Below are 25963 nucleotides of genomic sequence, written 5' to 3'. Positions count from 1 at the left end.
TAAGAGATCGTACTCCTTAAGAGAGCCTTGATCTATGTTTATCATGTTCAAACTTGTAAAGGAGTTCAAGAAATGAGTTTGAATTTTTGGAGTTACAATTAGTCTGATTGAAAGACTGTAAAAATGAGGGTCTTACCATGATTATTTTGACGAGACTTGTGAACAAGAGTTGTAGGCCATCTCCATACCTTTCCAACGAGCTATAGAACATAATATTTGAGTGACTATTGAAGGAGATATGGCAATTTGAAGTTGCTGGTATTATTTTGGCCGAGAGCAAAATGATGAAATGGAGAAATGGAAAAGCTTCTTTGATTGCCTTGGAGTTTGTGTGGTGTTTTTGGCCTTGGTTACCTTAACCTAGGTTTAACCAAGGTTAAAATACTTGGCTATAATTGATCCTTTCATAAATATCTTCTCCCTTGATGACATCCATCATGCATCACTTTCTTGCCATGTGTCAATCCCTTGTGGTTTGATGATGTCATAATCCTTGGCTTCTTGTACAAGCTTGTCTCTTGGTCGCTTATTTTTTTTACGGTTCGCTTAACTCTCGTTCTCGTTAATAGTTTGAGGGATCATATCCGGGATCTTATTACTTGGGTTTCCCTAAACATTTATTAATTTCTTATATTCCTTTAATGATCCTTTGCTATAATCCTTATATAAAAATCTTTTTAATTATGTTACCTTATACTTAATCCTTTCGGTATCTGGTGGATTTTCAGGAAAAACCAAAGTGTTCGAATCCGAATTCTGACGACCTTTACATACACTCGTTTACTTTATGAAATACTAATACGATCTCAGAATTCCATAACAGTACTCCTATATAGTGTGGTTTGATAATTTTCCTTAATCAGCATCATCAGCAAAAAGTTACTATTCATCAGGGTTTCAAATATTTTCAAAAACTGGGACTATTACAAAAACCTTCAGAAACTTGGAAAACTGCTTGTCGATCTTCTGCTTCTGAAGTCTTTTTGGATATGGAGGCGGCAAATAGACCTTTTTGTTTCCTGTATTCTGCTCAGGAGTAGATTGATCAGCAGAATTTTTATTCATTTCCGATTCGCCATCCTTTTGATAATCTTTATCAAAACTTCCATTTTCTGGTTGAGGGGAGAGCGCGGCCGCGCTGAGAGGTAGCGCGGGTGCGCTGACCTTTTGCCCATGCACTTCTTTGTTTTGCTCAGGTGCTGATTTTTGATGGTTAGAGACTTTTCCAGATCTCAAAGTGATTGCTTTCAAGTGTTCTTTGACTTCCCTCTTGCCTGGGTTAGCCACTGTATCACTAGGAAGAGTCATTTATGGTCTCTTCAGCAACGCATTAGCAATTTGTCCTATTTGATTCCCAAAGTTTTGATCAAAACCACTTGGCTTTTACACATTATCCCCAATTCTTCCAATTCAGATTTTTCATTAGCAAACTGACCAGCACTTCCATGAGATTGTTGTTGCATTCCATGTGGTTAAAATTGTTGCCTTGGTGCATACTATTGTTAAAAACCAGGAGGGTTGAATGGCTTGGCTCCAAACTGCTGGTAAGGTTGTTGTGGATGTTGCATATCACTCTAATTATTGCTCTAGATGAAATTAGGATGGGTTCGGTTATTAAGATGATAAGTGGTAGGAACTGGTTGTTGTGGTCTCTAAAAATTTCCCACAAGCTGTGTTGACTCACTAGATATAGCAAATTGATTCGTCGCATGTGCACATGCACAAATCTTACAAACACTTGCTATTTGATGAAATCCATAGTTGGCTAGAGAATCCACTTTCATAGTCAACGCCTTTAGCTGAGCCGCTATAGCCGTAGCTGTGGACTCTAGAATTCCTGCTACCTTGCCTCGTGGTAGTCTCTGAGTTGGATTCTTATATTCATTAGCAGCCATCATTTCAGTTAGCAAATAAGCTTCCTCATAGCTCTTAGCCCATAAGGCCCCACCTGATGTTACATCTAGCATGGCTCTTGATTGTGCTCCCAACCATTATATAAGCAATTGATTACCATCCAATCAGGCATTCCATGATGAGGACAATTCCTAATCATCTCCTTGTAGCGCTCCCAAGCTTCACATAAAGATTATCCCGACTGCTGTGCAAATTGAGTAAGAGCATTCCTGATTGCAGCTATTTTTGCCATTGGGAATAATTTAGTAAAAAATTTCTGAGCAAGATCCTCCCATGTCACAATAGAACCTGCTGGTAGAGAGTGCAACCAGCTTTAGCTTTATCCCTTAGAGAGAATGGGAAAAGTCTCAGTTTCAAAGCATCTTCTGAAACATCGTTGAACTTGAAGGTGTCGCAAATCTTGATGAAATCCCTAATGTGCATATTGGGATCTTATGTTGGAGCAACCCCAAATTGGACTGAATTATGTACTATTTGAATCGTGCCAGGCTTGATTTAAAAGGTATTAGCTGCAATGGTTGGTCTAACAATGATAGACTGAATGTCATTGATTTTCGGTTGAGAATAATCCTTCAATGCTTTTGTTTCTGCCGCTGGTTCTCCCATTGCAATGATCACTTCTGTTTCTACTTCTTCTAGTGGGTCCTTACGAGATTAGAAACGTGTTCGCATACATGCTCGCTCGAATACCTGAAACACACAATCAAAGTAAAATTGGTAAGAGAAATAATTCGAGTCAGTGAACTTTAACGACCACTGATGACAAGCACATAAACTAACTTTAACACCGATCCCCGGCAGCGGGGCCAAAAACTTGTTCACACAAAAACACGCAAGCGTACGCGGTCACAAGTAGTATAATATTAAGTTTAGTTTGTTCCCACAGAGACTGTTTTAATTCAGAATGTGCACTTATGCAACAATGTATGATTATTATTCACAGCTAAGACAAGTATCAAATTGAGTTTGATTATCTAAAAGTAATTATGCTAGAAGTTTGTTTGCACCCTATGACTCCCCCATTGGTTTCGGTTTCTTCTTTCTGATATAAACTTGTTTTTTGTCTGTGTCCCTTCCCCTTTTGGCCGGTGCTCTTGGTTGAGAGCTTGTTTCAATAGTCACATCCTTTTGGGAGGATGCACCTAGCAATGAGCTGATTTCCTTGTTAAGCACTACAGTCTATTCAGAGATTGTAGTGTGGCTGGTTTGGGTGACACATACCTCACCATCCTTATCCTTGGGGCTTATTTGATGTTTACCCCTTCCCTCACCATTCTGACTACCCTGAACACCCCTTTCAAGTGAAGTAGTAGTTGTTACAACTGCTATCTTTTGAGAGACAACAGACGTTGGCTTCTTAGACTTGGATTTAGATTTAGGTTTTGTGGCTTGGGTAGGCATCTGTTTGGTTACTATCACAGATGTCATTGCCACAGTTGAAGTTAAAGAAGTAATGGGTTGAGAATAGATTGGAGCAGAAGTAGTTACCTCATTTACCTATTATACCTCAAAGATTGGAAGATAGTTGAGGGACACTCCATTGTTGAGGTTGTTCCTGCTCAGATCTGTAAGTACTCTCTTTTCTTGGACCCAACAGTCAAGTTTGTTGTTTGGGTTCTCAATTTCAAGGTTCTCAGAAACAAAGTTAGCCAGCATCATAAAGAATCTAACATAATATATGTTCTTTGACCTTTTCTAATTATCTCCTAATTTATACCCTAATTCCATCATGACAAAGTTACTAAAGTTAAAGTACTTGTCATTCAAAAGCATGTAAAGCATGTTAACCATGGAATAAGTGACTGCATCAAAATTTCTAATTTTTCCAAAAAATACTTTGATAAAAGAATCAAAGAGAAAGCTCCATTCTTTTTTAAGGCCCTGTTCACAAGCGTACACGGTCACAAGTAGTATAAGATTAAGTTTAGTTCATTCCGACAGAGACTGGTTTATTCAGAATGTGCACTTACGCAACAATGTATGATTATTATTCACTGTTAAGACAAGTATCAAATTGAGTTTGATTATCTAAAAGTAATTATGCTAGAATGAATTAACTAAGAGATTAAAATTAAGTTATTTATGTGAAATAAAACATGGGATTCCAACTTCATTAAATGCTTCATTCATAGTTTATGCCTTTAATCATAGTATGTGACGGTTATGATAACTAATTAGACAACACGAAATTAGTACACGCTATCTTTCAATATACGTATACCCTACCACTCAGCATCCACAAATTAGATAGAAGCTGGCAGACACCAATTATGTTTAGACCCTATATGTCTATAAGATTTCAAAACATAACGGTTTAAGAGCAAGTTATCCATTGAGATCACATAAGGCAGCGTAAGATGGTTAAAATTACACTACGAATCATGCATGTTAAAACATCCATAAACCTATGCTAGCATGGCAAGTTCTAAACCCCTATATCCACTTTCGCATTCAATAGAGATTAACAATACAACTTAGATGTTAGCTACGCATCCAAGAAGATTAGGCACAACCATACTAGGAAATTAATAATTCACCACACACTGAAAATTATAAGGCAATCAACTACTAAACTCCATAAATAAATCTGTTAGAATCCCATGATAACGATTACTTCATAATCGAATGGCTCGTCATCATTGGTTCCAATGAAAATATGGTAGTAAAAAGGTTCTGAATACTACAAGAGAATATTAAAGTAATAAGGTTTAGAAAACAAATCTGAAACGAGCATCCAAAGTATCTCCTAATTAGAAGAATATAAAAATAAGATGTAGAATTAGATCTTCTTCTTCTTAGTCATCTTGTGCTCTCCATTTTTTATTTTTCCCTTCAGTTATATCCTTCTAATTGATATCTTTTGGTTTTTATACTTCCAGATTACTCTGACCGCATGAAACTTCCAATCAGAATCAAAACAGGATTTTTTTTGCACGACCTAGCGCGGGCACGCCAAGGTAGAGGGCGGTCGTGCTTGCCTTCTGCCGAAAAATTTATGCTTTCTTTGTTTCTCGCTCTGTTCCTCTAGAAAGCTTTCGCCATTCATTTCCTGATCTCATTCCATGATAGAAGCATAGAAAAGTCCATTACTGCCTCTAGTTATAGCTCTGCAATGACTCAACAAAAATACATCAAAAATACCATATACTTGAGGTCAAGTCATTAACTTAAGCCCATATGAAGCGTTCTAAATGGATATAAAATCCACTTATCATGCCCATTCTCCTAACCTCGCCTAACTTGGTGGGAATGAGACAATAACCCCTAGCCTAAGCATGGTGCTCACATATGTGTCTGTGTGTGGTACAGTAGTGTTATTTTCAGGCAAGTGAAAGCATGCTTGTATTTCATCTCAATTAATACAGTAATCATTACTTTTTAAATAGAAAGCAGTGGTTTTGTCTTTGGAGTTGTACACCGTTGTGGTCCAGATTTGTTCCACACTTCATAATAGATTACTGGAGACTCGAGCATAGCATAGCTTAGTTTACAGTTGTAAATGAAGTCCATCATCTTGTGATAGTCCTCTGAAGCAGCAATCTTCTTGTCCACTAGTGCTACGAAGTTGTTCTTTTCATAGACAAACCCAGACTGAGACATAATCTTGACTACGGGTGCCATTATTGTGATTGGGGAGCAGTTACAAAGAAAGGGGTTTTTGGAGATGAAGAGAGTAAAAGTTGCTTAAGAAATTCAGAGAGAGATAAAAGTGAAATATAGAAATGAATTGGGTTTTTATACGGACTCTGAAAAGGGTAAATAAAAATAAAATAAATAAAATAAAGTATCCAATGAGATTTGCCAAAAATAACCTTCAAAAAATAAAGCAGACTGTTGGAATTCCAAAATTGATCCATCGACATATACATACACGTTGTAAGTAAAGTCGACGGCTAGGGTTTGGAATTAACGATTAAGATTGAGCCAACTTAACTGAAACAATATGTACTATTATTCGTTGGATAATAAAGTGCCAAGAAATATTTTGACTTTCAACGGATAATCCTTATTCGTTGAATGCTATCAGTATTTACCTTTAGAAATTCCTGATTTTGGTGTCAGGATCTGACGGCTGGCAAATCCTGATGTTTAATTTCGGGATCTGACCACTTGCAAATTCTAATTCCAATGTCAGGATCTGATAACTTGCAAATCCTGATTTGTGTCTTTAATAAAGTCAAACTTATTTATGGATGCGCTTCAAGTTGATCATATATCAAAATAATTTAAGAATAATTAAGCATACCTCACTCACTTACCAGCCTAGTGAAAGTTAACTCATCAAGTGGCTTGGTAAAGACGTCTGCAAGTTGCTGCTCACTTGGAACAAAATGAAGTTCCACGGTACCATTCATGACATGCTCTCGAATGAAGTAGTACTTGATGTCTATGTCCTTTATCCTTGAGTACTGCACAGGATTTTCAGTGATGGCAATGACACTTGTGTGTTAGTACCTTAACAATATGATAAGAATTACAGAAGGGGGGGTTGAATGGAATTCTTGAAACTTTTTCTTGAAAAAAATGTTCAAGCTCGAATATAAATATAAGTGTATTGATTAGCACAATGCGGAATGAAAACTTAAGTAAATCAAAACACAAGTAATTAAAAACCAGAGTCTTTAAAAACTTTCTGGTGGATTTGAATGATTCCACCAGAGATATATAATATATATCGAGAGAACTCTGTGTGCAAGAATGCTCACAGCTGCTTACAAATATGAACTACTGAGAATACAGAGAAATGCTAATAATTCTGCTTACAAATGTTTCTTAATTTTTGTATCTCAGATCTATGTTTCTATTTGCTACTTCTTGGTTTATATATTATCAAGATTACAAAGTCAAAAGACAGGATCATTATAAAAACTATCGGGTCTAATACTTTGCTACTTTGTTCTCTATCACCCAGTTAATAGGCTTCCTCATTCCATTTGCATACACTTCGACGCATGTGACTATGCTGTCACTGTCAACTGATATTTGAATTCTTTATTCGTTGAGTACATGATCATCCGTCGAGTTTATTATCATCCGTTGATGGATTTATTGATCATCCGTCGACTGTTATATTGAACATCCGTTGATAGCCATTTGATCATCCGTCGATGGCATTGTTAATCATCCGTCGGTAGCTATTTTGGCACTTGACTTCAATTCATTTATGCAGAATTACAAGACATCATCTATGTACATTTAATCAACCTATTCTGCATATCTAGTTAAAGTCAACATGACTTATATGCTACTACAGAATCTATACAAAGGTGTATGCAGAAATGTGCTACAGACTCATTATTGCATAAGCTACTCACTCGATGGATAATAAATCATCATCAGTCGGGACTATATTGAGTTATCCGCCGGGACTATAATTCTTATCTGTCGAGTGCTACATTATTTTACTAAGTAAAATCTACTTAGGTGTTTTGTTTATGTAATCATCAAGTACACAACATATGCACAACAATCTCCCCCAATTTATGTCTACTGGAATTGTAGCCATAAATTAAGAGATACTTGATGATAACAAAACACCCTAAACATACAGCTTTAAAGAAAAGTAGATAATACTGAAAAGTGCTTCAATTAATCAAAATGTACAAAGTTTAGCTCAAAGTCATTTTTCAAGATGTTCCTCTAGCCTGAGCAGATTTATCTAGTTCCTTGAAGGTCTGGATCTTCTTCCAAGCTTTCTGTTGTTTTCATCAATCTGATTTTGGAGATGCATGTGGAATTCCAATTCATCAGATTCTGAGAGATTTAGCTTTCTATTTCCAAGAGAGTCTCATTGCTAGAGATGCTCAATTGGTCTTCTAATCTGAAGAATCTTCTCACACCTTTGTCATCCATGAACTCCATCAGCCAGTAGGGCCTTAGATGCACTCTTCTCCCTGTATATGGGATGATTAGAGTCTTTGGGAGTGCATCTTTAGCTCTAACACTCCTTAGTTCTTCAATCTTCTTCAATACTAGTCTTCTTGCAGTGACATTGAACCCAAAGTTCTTCTTGAAGGATGAATAAACTTTAATCAGTACAGCTTGGCTCTATTGAAGAATCCTGTGAAGTGGCCACTGAGTCTCCCTTCCTCCTTTGTACTTGAACACTAACCTTTCAGGTAGGTTTCTGTATGCATCAATTCCCCTTACTTCATCTACTTCATCCAGATAGAGGTTTAGATCAGAAAATTCTTTGATGTCACACAAATACAAGTAGTCTCCCTTATTGACTTTGGGCTGAGCTTTAACTACAGATTTGGATTTGAGAGGTGACAGCTTTACTTTCTTGACTACTTTTGACTTTGTCCCTTTTGGCTTGCTAAGGATTGGTAGATTGAAGTCTGGAATTGGTATGTTCTCCCATTCTATTGGCTCATCCTTGGGCACAATGGGTTCACCATGAATATTCATGTAGGGATCCACCACCCTTATATCTTCAAATACCACAGAGGGTTTTGATGCTTGAGTTGTAAATGGTGTGGATTCCTTAGGAAATTGATCTTCCAATTCCTTGTCAACAATATCCAGTTTCCTTTTAGTTCTTTTAGCCAATTCTTTATTTCTTGGAGATTTCTTCTGTTCTTCAACTTGCTTCCTTGATTCAGTAGCTTCAGATGGTTAAGAGGGAATTTGCTGTGATGAATTTACAGCATGTAGCTTGGCCAAGATAGCAATCTTCTCTCTCTTCTGTTTAGCCTTTTTAGCATCTAGAGTAGCCAGCTTCTTTTCCTGCTTCAATCTAGCTTTTTCTTCTCTCTTTGCCTGAGCAAATTGAGGGTGTCCAGCCACCACACAGATTTCTTTCCCATTTCTGAAAATCTTAGCCATCCTCCTTTTAGAAGCTGAATCAGCTGGATCTTTATAGAAGATAATTGATCTTGACAGAAGCTTCTTCTCATCAGGCTTGGGTGTCTCATACACAGTGTCCAAGGGGTTCTTCAAAGATGATTTTGAGTAGTTTGCCCTTGGTTTAAGAATCATTTCAGCATTTGGAGACTTGATGCAGGAAGACTGTTCTCTTTCCAGATAGTTCATGCTCATCTCATTCACACTAATTTGCTTGACTTGAAAGTGATGAATGGATGACTTAACTGGCTCCTTGACAAGTTCAAACTTTTTCTGTATCTCCTCATCAATCTTCTCCCAGTTAACGAAACTCAACTTTTCCTTCTCAGCAACTTTCAAGTTGGTTGCTGCTGCTTGAATCAGATCTATACCATCTGTGACTGGTGGCTTTGAGATAATAATTGAAGGCACAATTACTTTACTGATTTATATCTGAAGCTTGTCCCCCTCACTTGGTCCTTTCTCCCCCTTTTTGTTATCATCAAGTTGAGTTGAGGAGGGGAGTTGAGCTGCCACCAGTTTTTGAAGTAGATCAGTTTGTTGGGCTTGATGGAGATGAATGGCAGTCAAAGATGCTTCCATGGCTGACATTCTTGTGTCCAAGGCATCTATCTTGGTTGACAGATCAAAATTTTTCCTTAATTGCCTCTTGATGTCAAGCATTGTAGCCTATGGAAGTTTAGAATCTATCCTGTCTGAAATAGCCTTCTTCATCTCCTCAATATCACCCTTCATAGAATTCATATCTCTAGCATGCTGGAAGCCTTGTATTTGCTGAAGTTGCAGGGAGGCTAGATGTGCCTGAAGGAGCTTCTTGGTGCTGGAATTGGAAGTGGTTTGTAGAGCAGTATGTCTCTGGTTGATTAATTGGATCAGGGTTGTCTTGAAGTAATGCTCATCACAGTTCTTTGAGAATGCCCATGATGGCAAACCTGACCTTGAGCTTGAGCCCACTTCTCCCCCTATGTCCATTGCTTCATCTTCACTAGCCCCACTCCCATCTCCAAAGAAATCAGCTAACCCCCCAGTCTCATAGTCCACATCACCAGCTGTAGAAGGCTAAGCTGTGATGGCATCCTTAGCCCTTTGCATAGACTGGGTGGTATGCACCAGATTGAGCATCCTTTCTGCATTGTCATTGCCCTGTTCAGCTAGAATTTGATAAGCTGGAACAGGGTGAGTAAATGCCTCAGCATCAAGGGAAGTAGAATCTATAACAGCTTTAGGATGCTGAGATAGTCCTTCCCTGTCTACATCCTGGACATTCATTAACTCACTAGAAATAACATCCATCCTTATTGCTCCAGTACCTGCATTTCTCTCATGTTCTCTCTTTTATTGCATCAGGGTCTCACCCTGGCTCCCCACCCTCACACCCTCACCTTTACTACTAAGGTGGGACTCCTTTCACTCCTGTAACACTCCCAAATCCGGGGTCGAGGATCCGAGTTGTCACGAGTTCCATTTCCCTTAATAACACCCAATCTTAATAAATAATCAACTACTCCGTACTTTAACCCCGCAATAACACACACACCAAAAGTTATAGTCTCAGAGATGAATATCCAAAAATAACACGAGTCATTTTATTCCACAATTATATGCCATTACACATTAAAAGGGTTTCTGAATAAATTTACATTTCTTTGCCATTATTACAATTCATAAAGATACATAAGTCTGGTACATCAAAAGTTGAAAGCCTAGCCTATTGGTAGTTCCTACCTCAGCTACAGCGACATCAACGCCTATAGGAAACTGCAGAACGCTTTCTATCCGCTCGCGAATTGGGAGCTTGGTCATGTTCATCTTGTCTATCTGATGTTATGTGATGAAAGAAGAAAGCAAGAGTGAGAAACAAGTCCACCGAAATAGTATGTATAATAATTTACAATATATGAGCATTCTCATAGTACTCAAGAAAGTCTTGGTTAAGAAGAAATGAACCAAGTTGATATCTTAACGCGACCAAGTCGCAAAATATTCAGTATATATACACATATATACTTTTCACAATCTTTGAAATCCTCTAACATGTATAATATACACAGAGTTCCAGTTTATAACTGTATAAAAATATTGTTGCAAGGTGATCTCATATATCTAACCTTGTCTCAACGTTTTTCGGAAAATCTTTGACATGCATAAGATAATCATTTACTAGATATAAGTTCAAAAGATGAAGTTACAAGATACTCCAATATACTTATATCTTTTCCGAATACTACTTGAACTACCACCGTTCAAGTTATAATTAGTTTCAAAACTTCATCACACTGATGAGACTACAAGATAAGACTTGAATAGATTCAATCTTTAAAATATCATTTGAAAGAAATGAAGTTACGAGATACTTCATTAAGTCCCGATATATATACACACCTATATATATATACATTTCATACACTCCTTGAAAATCTCTGTTATGAAAATTATAAACAGAGTTGCAATATCCAATGAATTTTGGAAAGGAGAAAACCTTGGCATAAACCTGATATTTTGCTGATCAGGCAAAGATACCAATAAGTAACCTTTTCTACTAGTAGATGGACGAATTCCCCACTGGTCATCACCCTGGCCGCAATAGGACCTTATGCTGGACTGCCACTCAGCCACTTACGCATTTGATGGACTCCCACTGAGCCACTTACACTTCCATGGACGCCCACTGAGCCCATGTTGCTTATGTCGACTCAAATAGATGAACTTACTTCCCGAACGATGGGCAAGTAATCAAGATTTTTTCTCAAAATAGCAACCTCGTTGCGAATATAAAATACACAACTGAGCCGAATCCCTCAGGTTTTGAGCGAGTATTTAAATCCCCTTCGAAAGGAAGATCTTAAATATCAAAATGAGTTTTGGGATCCGCTCTAACTTTTAAAAATCATTTTGAAGACTCGAAAACATTTTTAAGAATGTTTGGAGTAATACTGATTTAATGAAATAAATCAGTCCCAATATATTAGAAAATATATGAATATTATTATTAAATAATATTCCCATAAAGGATAATCTTTATAAAAATAATTGAAGTAGAAGTTTTAAAAAAACTCATACTTGAAATGAATAATAAATAACGAAAGATATACTTATACGAAAGCACGATCTTTATTTGAATAATCGAAAATAAGTTTGATTATCGAAACATTATTCTTTAATAAAATAAAGAATATTATTTAATAAAATAAGCGGAGTCGTAAGTCCTCGAATGAATATTCAAAATAATATTCATTAAATAAACTAAGCGGAGTCATAAGTCCTCGAATGAATATTCAAAATAATATTCATTAAATAAAATAAAGTTATCGAATAAACCTTATTCGATTAATAGTTTTGAAAACTATATCTATATATATCTATAAATATATATATATATTATACTCGGGAACATCGACTCCCGGTTTAGAAAATGTTCACCTTTGGGTCCCCTATACTAAGGGTATTACGTAACCACTGTTTATCTCTAGCATATGTATTATGCAACTTATAAGCATTTGAATCAACAATTAGATATCAAGATTACGAAACAGACATGCATATATACCATATCAGCATGCTTCGATATATCGCAAAATTTGCTAATAACAATCATGCACTTATCACAAGATAATGCATATACATATATTTACATCACAATAACAGTATAACGGGTAGAAAACTTGCCTGAGTGCTCCGGGGTAGACTTAAGCTTAGAGTGGGTCCGGTAACCTATGAACAACAACATAAGCCGGAATTAAACCACGGTCGCTTAAGAAACTAGACTTTAACCAATTGAACCCTAACGTTTGCTTATGGTCATTTCTACGCTTAACAAATCACATAAGTCGTTCGAGTACCCTCGGCTCCACCATTTTTAATAAATTAACCGTTATGAATTTTAAGGCGACGCTTTCGCGAATACCCTACCAACTGCCTATTCCACTTTACATAATTGTTTCATACTCCAATTAGTCATTTAAGGGCCTTAACCAAGGTTTCAAAGTAAGGCGAGGGATAATGGTTCGTTCGCAAAACGCCGTTACTTAAAACGGTCGTTTCTCCTAAACCGTACATCGGATTCAAGCGAAACATATCAAAACGAAGCTCGTAACATGAACTATCTAAACATGGCAAAGGTTAGAATCTTTCAGTGAGTTAACGGGTCCTAAAGTTAAGAACAGAACAGTTAAGGAAAATCAGGCTTTATGACGTTTATGTTTACTCGATTTCCAATTTAATTAACACTTTAAATTATCATCAATTCACTCACAACCACCAATACAACAATATTTAACCATCATACTACAACTCAGTCCCCAACTCCAAGTTTTACCAATTTATCCAACCAATCAAAGACCCAATATTCAAAACCAATACAAATCCACCAAAACTACTTATAATCAAAGATCAAGCCTTAATACTAACAATGCTTCAATAAAACTTAATGGAATCATAAAATCAAAGCTAGGGTTTGAAGTTGATACCTTCCTTGGTAGGTGTTAAGTTTCTAGGAAGCCTTAGGGAGCCTTAATCTAACCTCCTACAAGCTTGATCTTTCCAAAGAAATCAAGAACACAAAGTTAGGTTTTGAAGTTTCTAAAAGTCCGATTTAAAGAACTGTAAAAATGAGGGTCTTAACATGCTTATTTGGACGAGACTTGTGAACCAGAGTTGTAGGCCATCTCACTACCTTTCCAACTATCTATAGAACACAATATTTGAGTGAGTATTGAAGGAGATATGGTAGTTTTAAGTTGCTGCTCTGGTTTTGGCCGAGAGCAAGGAAAGAAAAAGTGAAGTAAAAATGTTTCTACTTTGATTAAATGATTTGTGTGGTGTTTAGCTTGGTTACTTTCTTTTGTTGTTAATTAGATTGTTACCATGGTAAAAATTGTGTGGCTCACAATCAACCAACCAATCCCTCCATTTGTCATGCTTATGTCATCATGCCTATGTCATCTTTCTCATGCATCCTCTTACACTTGTTTTCTTCTTGTTGGTGTGATGACATCATCGTCCACTAACCTCTTTGATTAATCCCTAATTACTTCAGTCAGGTTTTTCCAATTGGATTTCCTTTTGCTAATGACCGCTTATCTGTTATACGGTTCGCTTAACTTTCGTTCCCGTTTATCATTTGAGGGATCATACCTGGGATCTTATTACTTAGGTTCCCCTAAACCTTTCTCAATATTTTATATTCCTTTTATGATTCTCTCTAAAAATCCTTGAATTTAAATCCTTTTTATCATGTTACCTTATACTCAATTCTTTCGGTATCTGGTGGATTTTCGGGAAAAATCAAAGTGTTCGGATTTGGATTCTGACGATCTTTACATACACTTATATACCATATAGAGTACTAATAAGACCTCCGAATATCAATAAAAGAACTGCTACATTGTGTGGCATTAAAAGTTTTCTTATTCAGCATAATCAGCAAAATCACTATTCATAAGGTTTACAAAAAGTCCAAAATTTTTGGGGTTATTACAGTCTCCCCTCCTTAAAAGGATTCTGTCCCGGAATCAGATAGAAAATGAATAGGGATACTTTCTTAGCATTGCACTTTCTAACTCTCAAGTCAATTTTCCCACATTGTGGTTCTGCCACAAACCTTGACTAGCATGATAACCCTTCTTCTAAATACTTGTCCATTTTTGATCTATAACCCTTCCTGGTTGCTCCATATAGGTTACGTCTGGTTGCATGTCTATGCGCTCATATGCCCATATTTTTCTGGCATCCGGATTACACTTCCTTAACATTGATACATGGAACACGTTATGAACTTGCTAAGGTTCGGGGTAAGGCTAGCTCATATGTTAACTTTCCAATACGACTTAATATATCCAAGGGTCCAACAATTCGTGGGCTTAGCTTTCCTTTCTTTCCGAACCACATCCATCCTTTCCAAGGGAATACCTATAACAACACTAGGTCCCCTACTTCCTATTCTTTGTCCTTTCGTGTCAAATCAACATACTTCTTATGTCCATCTTGGGCTACTACCAGCCATCCTCTGATTAGATCTATTATATCCTTGGTCCTTTGAACTACTGCGGGTCCGAGCATCTTGCGCTCTACAACTTCATCCTAACATAAGGGAGATCGACATTGTCTTCCCTCAAGGATCTCATAAGGCGATACCTCGATACTGACATACGATCAATTATCGTAAGAAAACTCAATCCGCGTTAAGTGATCATTCCAAATTTCTTTCAAGTCTATTGTACAGACTCTCATGATCTTATCTAGATCTACAGCTTTTGCTTCTCAATACCCACTCTTTTCCAGTTCGTAATCGTTACTATCTTCCGAACCAAATTTTATACTGATTACACTTTTGCTCGTTAGCATTCTATAACCTTTTAATAATCGCGTCATCCTTAGTATCACGAACACGTTAGAATCGGAATACCACCATACTTGGTACCACTTCATCTCTAGCTGCCTCCATCTTCGAAAGCTTGGTCCTTCATATAGAAGTAAAAGAATTTATTGAGAGATCACTATGATCATGAACACTTGTTATATTGCATAGTTAGTACAGAAGGTGGCCAGCCTTTAGTACTTGACAAGCAATTAAACAATAGATGGTATCCTACTAGGCTTCTATCACACAGATAGATAGTCATTCGGCAATACCTCCCCTTCTGGAAGGGTTGTTCTTCTCAGCTTATATGAAATGAAAAGGAGAGAAAAGAACGAATTAAAGATAATTGTATATATATAAACTATACTGCCATAAAATAGCTGGCTTGGAATCTACCTCTGAACTATAGAGGTTTGTCATAGGAGAACAAAACATATATGTATATATATCAACATCAAGTATTATAGCACCGTATTTCACGTGTCTGAATATTTACTATTCCGTCCATCATTCTATGGACCCATGCTCTTGCTCGAGCTTATAAACAATCACCTTTGAAACTCCCTCGACATCGAAAATCGAATCTGGGATTTCATTCTAGACGTCATCGTTATTAGAATTCTATGCTTGCATCGTAACCTTCCTCGTATAGTAATACGACTCTCTATTGATAAGAAGGAATAAGTATTCAATAGGTAGATAATCGACTTAATTAGCCTATCAATGATAACTTATACACCACCACGACCCGATTAGTTGTACTCACTCTCAACATCCATTCCAATACAACTCTCACGGTTGTAAGTAATCGGCTCATTACTCGTAGAATCATTCCTGCATTACTATAGCCCACCGTTGACCTATTGTAGTCATTCATTTTCCATGAAGTTTTAATAGCTAACCATACGGAGTCCATTCATATCATATCGAATCCTTCTAAGGAGGTAACATAATCACCATTCATGATTCGTGAAGAACATTCCTGATCCTGACGTACATACATGACATGAAGCAGATAAAATTGCAGAAGAGTTTCAATAAAAGCAACGATAGCAGGCTAATACCATTATTAACCATATTTCTTTACTGGGAGACATGAAGCTCAAAGGTTCATTTAGTCCTTTCGTAACATGCTCCTGGCTTATCTCAAGATAGGACCTTCTAAGATAGAAAGCCCGCTCACAGCGATTACATGAATTAAATCTTTACCAAACTACTATTACGGTTGAGTACCGCACAGTCATCAGAGGGAATGTCAATCTTTCACACCATAATATAACCTTCACGGAATTAACCATTATCACTGTATTCCTCTGGCACGAGCGCCGATAATTGTCCTCTTACACTTAAAGTGTTGGCCACCTCTTTGGCCTTTCCTGATAGTAAAATCTCCTTACAATCAATGTCATTTTAACCACCTCCAACTAAATTTTCTACCTCATTTCAATCACTGCTTATGTGAAAATGCTTCTCTTAAGTCCTGGTGAGAAAAAAAATCACCATTTTTCCATAAGTCATTGCCTTAGTCTTTAGATGTGAACATTGCCACGACTGACTCTCGATCATACTTAGGACGTCTCTTATCTTGGGTCCTTCTTGTTTTCACCAATCTCGACCCTCATTGGATCGATCTATACTTTCTTATGGTTCAACACGTGCCCCACCTGGCATTATTATAATTACGTCATATTTCCTTCATCAAAATTTCTATTCTTGAGAACTTTGAATATTACCTTTCTCCTTGTAAAACCTCTAAGGTTATCCTTAAATCCTTCATCAGGTACACCCTAGGCACAGGGCATATCAAGATACCATTTATTAATACCAGAATCATTGTCTATATACTTCTAAAAAATTTCTCCACTGATCCTTAAAGGTTGTTGTTACCTTAATCCTTTCCAATTCATACTGTCAAAACTCATGTTGTCCCTATTAAGGGTGAAATGCCAACCTTTGTGCATTCCCCTAGGATTCATTTCAAGTTATCGGGGTTTTATCCTTAATTCCACCTTTAAAAGACACTTACACTCTTCCATGGATAAATCAAGTCATATATACTTGATAGATTACCTTATTCAATCATTCTCACTTCGATAGTCTATACTTAATTTCACAATAGCATCCTTATTCAAACTGAGATCAATCCATATGGCCTCCAAAAGTTTTCGCTTTCATTGCCTAATTTGGTAATGACAACAGGGATGTTCTGGAAGATATTGGTCGTGTTCAACGTGAACTTCTTCTTAATAATTCCTTATTTACTTTTGTTGTTTATCTCAACAGTCATCTCAATGTTGGGATATCTTTCATACATGGTGTCTCCCTTTTTGGGTATCAAGCCACCGGTCTTACACTTTACATTCTTGAAGGTCACTTCCTTCATCCAATTTTCATAATTTCTTACTTCCTTGTCTCCTCGGTCTATTCGCGTCTCATTATTTATCCTTCGAACTATCTCAAGGTTTCCTCGAATCCTCCCAACTTACAGGGGATAAAATATATGTATCTCTTATGCCTTCAACCATCAATTTTAACTCATGGTGAATCACCCTCATCCTGACGATTAAATACTTTTCTATTTCTATTGCTACGAGTCTTTAGGGTTTCCTCATACCCAACTCCCTTATCATTCCTCAAACTATATTGCCTTTATATTCCTTTCCACTTCAGTTTCTTTTTATTTTCCTTTCTCTTATCATTATTTCATGAACCAACACAACATAAACATTGATTTCAAACATCCCGTCATTCTGGATTCGTGTCCTCAGAACGAATCTTGACAACTTTTACAACTTAGATTCATAATTCATCATACTCGTCTGCCTTTGTTCTGGCTCTAAAGCTTTTACACTATCTCCATAACCTTGGGAAGTACTTTCCTGAAAACAATTGACTGAACTTAAATCAGTTTATTATAATCTCTTGCTTCGTGCCTTCCTTGGCCTTTCACCAGCGGGTGGCCTCTCCCTTAGGAGGGTAAGTGACAAAAACAGTCTTTTGTGATTCGTCAATCATTTAGAATCTCAAATGATTCCTATATTTCCTTTAGCCCGGCTCTTGCTTCGACTGGGTCAGCTTGTTCCTTGGAACTCTGAGAGCTTAGTGACTTAAAGGTCCTGAAAGAATTTCTCACCGCATTGTTTCCTCAGGGTGGTGGTTGGGGATAATAGTCTAAGTTCTGTCTAGAAAGATCCATAAATTGTCGTATAGGAGTACCATATCGGGTCTCCTTTCCTTACTCGACTTCTGTTTCCTTAGTCTGAACGTTCCCTCCTCCTCCCCATAATCGGGGTCATCCTACATATTTTAAATCCTCATTTTCCACTTCATTATGTTATGGGTTCCTTCTATCTTGATGGCGACCTCCCTGACTATCACATTCAGGGTTTGCTCTAAATTTTATTCCTCAAACTAGCTTTCATCTAAGATCTCATCTTTAAGCTCTTGAACATTTAGAACCCAAATTCTGTAGGAATACCTCATTATTCCCTTATCATCTTTCTCGGTATTAATCTCTTATCTATTTGTTGGCTCTCTGCCTTCATTCATCACTTTTTCTGGCATAATATGTTCTTTTCCAATCATTCGGGTTGTATTGCAATCTCAAACAGCTTTTCGGTACCGGCCCCGGTTACCTTCACTTCTATTTCCATTTTCTCAAAATCTCTTATAAACTCTCCCAAAGATATTATCATCTTGAGTCTCTCCTTTTTACTAAGGGCATCAGCCACCACATTGGCTTTCCCTGAATGATAAAGAATCTCCCAATCATAATTCTTGATTAGCTCTAACCGCCTCCTCTGGCGTATGTTGAGCTCTTTCTACGTAAAAATGTACTAGAGCTCCTATGGTTTGTGGAAATCTTGCACTTCTCTCCATACAAGTAGTGCCTCCAATCTTTAGGGAAAAACTATTGCCACGAGCCCAAGCTCATGGGTGGGGATATCGAATTTTATATTCCCTTAATTGTCTTGACGCGTACGCGATTACCTTGTTGTGCTATATAAGAAGCACCCTAATTCCTTATGCGAAGCGTCACTACACATCACAAAATCTCCTTTTCCATCCGGCAACGCCATCATAGGGGTCATCACCAATCTTTGCTTCAGTTCTTGAAAGTTGTTCTCGTATTTCTCTGTCCATTCGAACTTCTCAGTCTTACGAGTAAGTGCGTTAAAGGGGCTACTATCTTTACGAACTTGAACGAACCTCCGGTAGTAACCGGCCAATCCTACCTCTGGTAGTCGCCCTAACCATAGTCATCAATTCATTAGTGGTCCTTTATTCATTCTTGTCAGGATCCTCCACAGGATTCTTCTCAGCAATAATCCCTTCTAGGACAACATCCTCAACCGCTACATCCTTAATATGAACATCATCCGGTCCCGCGTTAGGATTCTCTATCGGATCCATAATATGATCTCCAATAACTTATAAAACATCATCGCGTTGTTGCTCCTCAACCTCAGGGTTCGGAGTCCCGCTACCATATACGATAACGAACTACGCTTCTATGATGATATTTATAAGGGTTCCCATAAGTGTTTTAACTGTCAGTACTACGTTAGATAGTCCGACTATGAACTTGGCAAGAGTTCTTATTATCTTAGTGAACTTATTATTTTAACGTCATATCATCTCTGAGGTTTATAACGCTTAGCTCTGATACCATTTCTGTAACACCCCCAAATTCGGGATCGGGGATCCGGGTTGTCACGAGTTCCATTTCCCTTAATAACACCCAATCTTAATAAACAATCAACTACTCCGTACTGTGACCCCACAATAAACACACACACCACAAGTTATAGTCTCAGAGATGAATATCCAAAAATAACACGAGTCATTTTATTCCACAATTATATGCCATTACACCTTAAAAGGGTTTCTGAATAAATTTACATTTCTTTTCCATTATTACAATTCATAAAGATACATAAGTCTGGTACATCAAAAGTTGAAAGCCTAGCCTATTGGTAGTTCCTACCTCAGCTACAGCGACATCAACGCCTATAGGAAACTGCGGAACGTTTCCTATCCGCTCGCGAATTCGGAGCTTGGTCATGTTCATCTTGTCTATCTGATGTTATGTGATGAAAGAAGAAAGCAAGAGTGAGAAACAAGCCCACCGAAATAGTATGTGTAATAATTTACAATATATGAGCATTCTCATAGTACTCAAGAAAGTCTTGGTTAAAAAGAAATGAACCAAGTTGATATCTTAAAGCGACCAAGTCGCAAAATATTCAGTATATATATACATATATACTTTTCACAATCTTTGAAATCCTCTGACATGTATAATATACACAGAGTTCCAGTTTATAACTGTATAAAAATATCGTTGCAAGGTGATCTCATATATCTAACCTTGTCTCAACATTTTTCTGAAAAATCTTTGACATGCATAAGATAATTATTTACTAGATATAAGTTCAAAAGATAAAGTTACAAGATACTCCAATATACTTATATCTTTTCCGAATACTACTTGAACTACCACCGTTCAAGTTATAATTAGTTTTAAAACTTCATCACACTGACGAGACTACAAGATAAGACTTGAATAGATTCAATCTTTGAAATATCATTTGAAAGAAATGAAGTTACGAGATACTTCATTAAGTCCCGATATATATATACACCTATATATATATATATATTTCATACACTCCTTGAAAACCTCTGTTATGAAAATTATAAACAGAGTTGCAATATCCAATGAATTTTGGAAAGGAGAAAACCTTGGCATAAACCTGATATTTTGCTGATCAGGCAAAGATACCAATAAGTAACATTTTCTACTAGTAGATGGACGAATTCCCCACTGGTCATCACCCTGGCCGTAATATGACCTTATGCTGGACTGCCACTCAACCACTTACGCATTTGATGGACTCCCACTGAGCCACTTACACTTTCATGGACGCCCACTGAGCCCATGTTGCTTATGCCGACTCAAATAGATGAACTTACTTCCCGAACGATGGGCAAGTAATCAAGATTTTTTCTCAAAACAGCAACCTCGTTACGAATGTAAAATACACCACTGACCCGGATCCCTCAGGTTTTGAGCGAGTATTTAAATCCCCTTCAAAAGGAAGATCTTAAATATCAAAATGAGTTTCGGGATCCGCTCTAACTTTTAAAAATCATTTTGAAGACTCGAAAATATTTTTAAGAATGTTTGGAGTAATACTGATTTAATGAAATAAATCAGTCCCGATATATTAGAAAATATATGAATATTATTATTAAATAATATTTCCATAAAGGATAATCTTTATAAAAATAATTGAAGTAGAAGTTTTAAAAAAACTCACTTGAAATGAATAATAAATAACCAAAGATATACTTATACAAAAGCACGATCTTTATTTGAATAATCGAAAATAAGTTTGATTATCGAAACATTATTCTTTAATAAAATAAAGAATATTATTTAATAAAATATGCGGAGTCATAAGTCCTCGAATGAATATTCAAAATAATATTCATTAAATAAACTAAGCGGAGTCATAAGTCCTCGAATGAATATTCAAAATAATATTCATTAAATAAAATAAAGTTATCGAATAAACCTTATTCGATTAATAGTTTTAAAAACTATATTTATATATATATATCAATATATATATATATTATACTCGGGAACATCGACTCCCGGTTTAGAAAATGTTCACCTTTGGGTCCCCTATACTAAGGGTATACGCAACCACTGCTTATCTTTAGCACATGTATTATGCAACTTATAAGCATTTGAATCAACAATTAGATATCAAGATTACGAAACAGACATGCATATATACCATATCAGCATGCTCCAATATATCGCAAAATTTGCTAATAACAATCATGCACTTATCACAAGATAATGCATATACATATATTTATATCACAACAACAATATAACGGGTAGAAAACTTGCCTGAGTGCTCCGGGGTAGACTTAAGCTTAGAGTGGGTCCGGTAACACATGAACAACAACATAAGCCAGAATTAAACCACGGTCGCTTAAGAAACTAGACTTTAACCAATTGAACCCTAACGTTCAATTTCTACGCTTAACAAATCACATAAGTCGTTCGAGTATCCTCGGCTCCACCATTTTTAATAAATTAACCGTTACGAATTTTAAGGCGACGCTTTCGCGAATACCCTACCAACTGCCTAGTCCACTTTACATAATTGTTTTATACTCCAATTAGTCATTTAAGGGCCTTAACCAAGGTTTCAAAGTAAGGCGAGGGGTAATGGTTCGTTCGCAAAACGCCGTTACTTAAAACGGTCGTTTCTCCTAAACCGTACATCGGATTCAAGCTAAACATATTAAAACGAAGCTCGTAACATGAACTATCTGAACATGGCAAAGGTTAGAATCTTTCAGTGAGTTAACGGTCCTAAAGTTAAGAACAGAACAGTTAAGGAAAATCAGGCATTATGAGTTTTATGTTTACGCGATTTCCAATTTAATTAACACTTTAAATTATCATTAATTCACTCACAACCACCAATACAACAATATTCAACCATCATACTACAAACTCAGTCCCCAACTCCAAGTTTTACCAATTTATCCAACCAATCAAAGACCCAATATTCAAAACCAATACAAATCCACCAAAACTACTTATAATCAAAGATTAAGCCTTAATACTAACAATGCTTCAATAAAACTTAATGGAATCATAAAATCAAAGCTAGGGTTTGAAGTTGATACCTTCCTTGGTAGGTGTTAAGTTTCTAGGAAGCCTTAGGGAGCCTTAATCTAACCTCCTACAAGCTTGATCTTTCCAAAGAAATCAAGAACACAAAGTTAGGTTTTGAAGTTTCTAAAAGTCCGATTTAAATAACTATAAACATGAGGGTCTTAACATTCTTATTTGGACGAGACTTGTGAACAAGAGTTGTAGGCCATCTCAATACCTTTCCAACGAGCTATAGACCACAACATTTGAGTGAGTATTGAAGGAGATATGGTAGTTTTAAATTGCTGCTCTGGTTTTGGCCGAGAGCAAGGGAAGAAAAAGTGAAGTAAAAATGTTTCTACTTTGATTAAATGATTTGTGTGGTGTTTAGCTTGGTTACTTCCTTTTGTTGTTAATTAGATTGTTACCATGGTAAAAATTGTGTGGCTCACAATCAATCAACCAATCCCTCCATTTGTCATGCTTATGTCACCATGCCTATGTCATCTTTCTCATGCATCCTCTTACACTTGTCTTCTTCTTATTGGTATGATGACATCATCATCCACTAACCTCTTTGATTAACCCCTAATTATTTCAGTCACGTTTTTCCAATTGGATTTCCTTTTGCTAATGACCGCTTATCTGTTATACGGTTCGCTTAACTTTCGTTCTCGTTTATCATTTGAGGGATCATACCTGGGATCTTATTACTTAGGTTCCCCTAAACCTTTCTCAATATTTTATATTCATTTTATGATCCTCTCTAAAAATCCTTGAATTTAAATCCTTTTTATCATGTTACCTTATACTCAATTCTTTCGGTATCTGGTGGATTTTCGGGAAAAATCAAAGTGTTCGGATTTGGATTCTGACGATCTTTACATACACTTATATACCATATAGAGTACTAATAAGACCTCAGAATATCAATAAAAGAACTGCTACATTGTGTGGCATGAAAAGTTTTCTTATTCAGCATAATCAGCAAAATTACTATTCATAAGGTTTACAAAAAGTCCAAAATTTTTGGGGTTATTACAACTCCCTTTTGCCAATCCTGAAGAAATGGATTGCAGATTTTTACTCATTTCCTCTCCTTTTTCCTGGGAGCAACCCAGACTCTCACTCAAAACACTCTGCTCTCTCAATCCTAAGAGTGACTGTACAACCACTAGATCTTCTGCACTTGAGATAATTGAAGTTTGAAGCTGTGTAGAGATACCCGACGGATGAGTGATATCCATCGAGTGAGTGGTTTTGCTATCCGACGGATAACTGCTGTTAGGCTTATCCGTCGGGATACAATCACTACTCGACGGATGAGCAATATCCGTCGAGAGAGTAGAAATGAATGAGCTGGGAATAAAAACTATTGTTGACTCTGTGCTGATTGAAGATATTTTAGGCACAGATGTCATAACAGTTCCTGAAAGAATTGGCAAGTGAATCAACAAATCATCTAAAAGATGATGCTCACTTGCACTGAATTTTGGCTTCCCCAACAGAGTTAAAGAAGGGGAATTAGGAATTGATGTGTTTATCATATCCACCTCCAGAGAATTTGTTGGTGAGTTTGGTGTTTGAGGTGCTTCTATAACTATAGATTTTGGCTGTGACTCCACATTTATTGGAGCCACATCAAGCTGAATTTGTGAAGGTGCAGTGACTGTGTCTGTTGCACCAATTTGCACTGTGTGTGTACCCTGTGCATCCCCAAATGTTTTAGATTTCTTCTTTCTGACATAAGTTTGGGGTGAGCTTGTGTCCCTAACCCTCTTGGCCTATGCTCTTGGTTGAGAGCTTTGTTCAATAACTACATCCTTTTGGGAGGATGCAGTTAGAAATGAGCTTTTGTCTTTTTTAAGCACTGCAGTTTATTGGGAAACTGCAGTGTGGCTGGGCTGGGATTCACTCAACTCTCCAACCTTATTCTTGGGGTTTCTTTTATGTTCACCCCTTCCCTCACCTAACTTACCCTCCTTCACACTCCCCTCTTTGGCTTTAGTAGATTTTTCAACTGGCATCTTTTGGGAGATACCAGAGGGGGTTTTCTTTGATTTGGATTTGGAAATAATAGTATGTTTGGCAGCTTTTGTAGGCAACTATCTGGTCATTGGCACAGTTGCCATAGCTACTCCTGAACTCAAAGAAATTATGGAGGTTGGAATAGTTGTAGGGATGGACGAACTTACCTCACTTACCTGAGATGCTTGCATTACAGGAAAGTAAACATTGGCACATCCTTGTGATGATTAGCCCTGTTCAAATCTGCAATGAGCCTTCTCTCTGGAACCCAACAATCCAGTTTGTTGTTTGGGTTCTCAAGCACAATCTCTTCACAGAGGTGGTAGGCTAATAACATAAGAAATCTAGCATAATACACATTTTTACCTCTTTTATTTAACTCCCCTAATTTGAAACCTAACTCAAACAAGACAAGATCACTGAAATTATAAAATTTATCTGTAACTAGCATGTATAGCATGTTAAGCATGGAAATATTCACTGAATGAAAATTACTGATCTTTCCTGAGAAAACCTTTGTAACTACATCACACAAGAAACTTCACTCCTTCCTAAGACCCATTCTTCTAATATCACTCAGTTTAGAAGTAGGAAGTGCATAGTGCATGGAATTAAGAATATTAATAATATCAGTGTCATTGTGTGGTGAAGTCACATTATCATCAGGAATTTTGAAACATGCTTTTATCACATCACTATTGATACAGAATTCTTTACCTTTAATGGTGAGAGTGATGGTCTTATCTGTAGAGTTGTAGGTAGTAGTGGTCCACATCTGTAATAACCCCCAAAATTTTGAACTTTTTGTAACCCTTGTGAATAGTGTTTTAGCTGAATGAGAAAACTTTTCATGTCACACTATGTAGGGGTTCTGTTATGGATATTCTGAGATTTTATTAGTACTCTACATGGTATATAAGTGTATGTAAAGATCACCAGAATCCAATTCCGAACACTTTGATTTTTCTCGGAAATCCACTAGATACGGAAAGATTTGAGTATAAGGTAACAGGATAAAAAGGATTTAAATTAAAGGATTATAAGAGAGGATCATAAAAGGAATATGATATATTGAGAAAGGTTAAGGGAACCTAAGTAATAAGATCCCGGGTATGATCCCTCAAACGATA

The 25963-nt window shown here is 36.8% G+C and overlaps 1 non-coding gene across 1 annotated transcript; it reads left to right on the top strand.

The window, feature by feature from the left end:
• Positions 1-2024: 2024 nt before the first annotated feature.
• On the top strand, positions 2025-2131 carry LOC141710017 (small nucleolar RNA R71). Its single transcript, XR_012570560.1, has one exon. It is a non-coding gene; the product is annotated as a small nucleolar RNA R71 (small nucleolar RNA).
• The last annotated feature ends 23832 nt before the right edge of the window (positions 2132-25963 follow it).

The sequence above is a fragment of the Apium graveolens genome, chromosome 2, assembly GCF_009905375.1.
Source record: "Apium graveolens cultivar Ventura chromosome 2, ASM990537v1, whole genome shotgun sequence".
Taxonomy (NCBI): domain Eukaryota; kingdom Viridiplantae; phylum Streptophyta; class Magnoliopsida; order Apiales; family Apiaceae; genus Apium; species Apium graveolens.
This window is presented reverse-complemented; position numbering and strand designations above follow the sequence as displayed.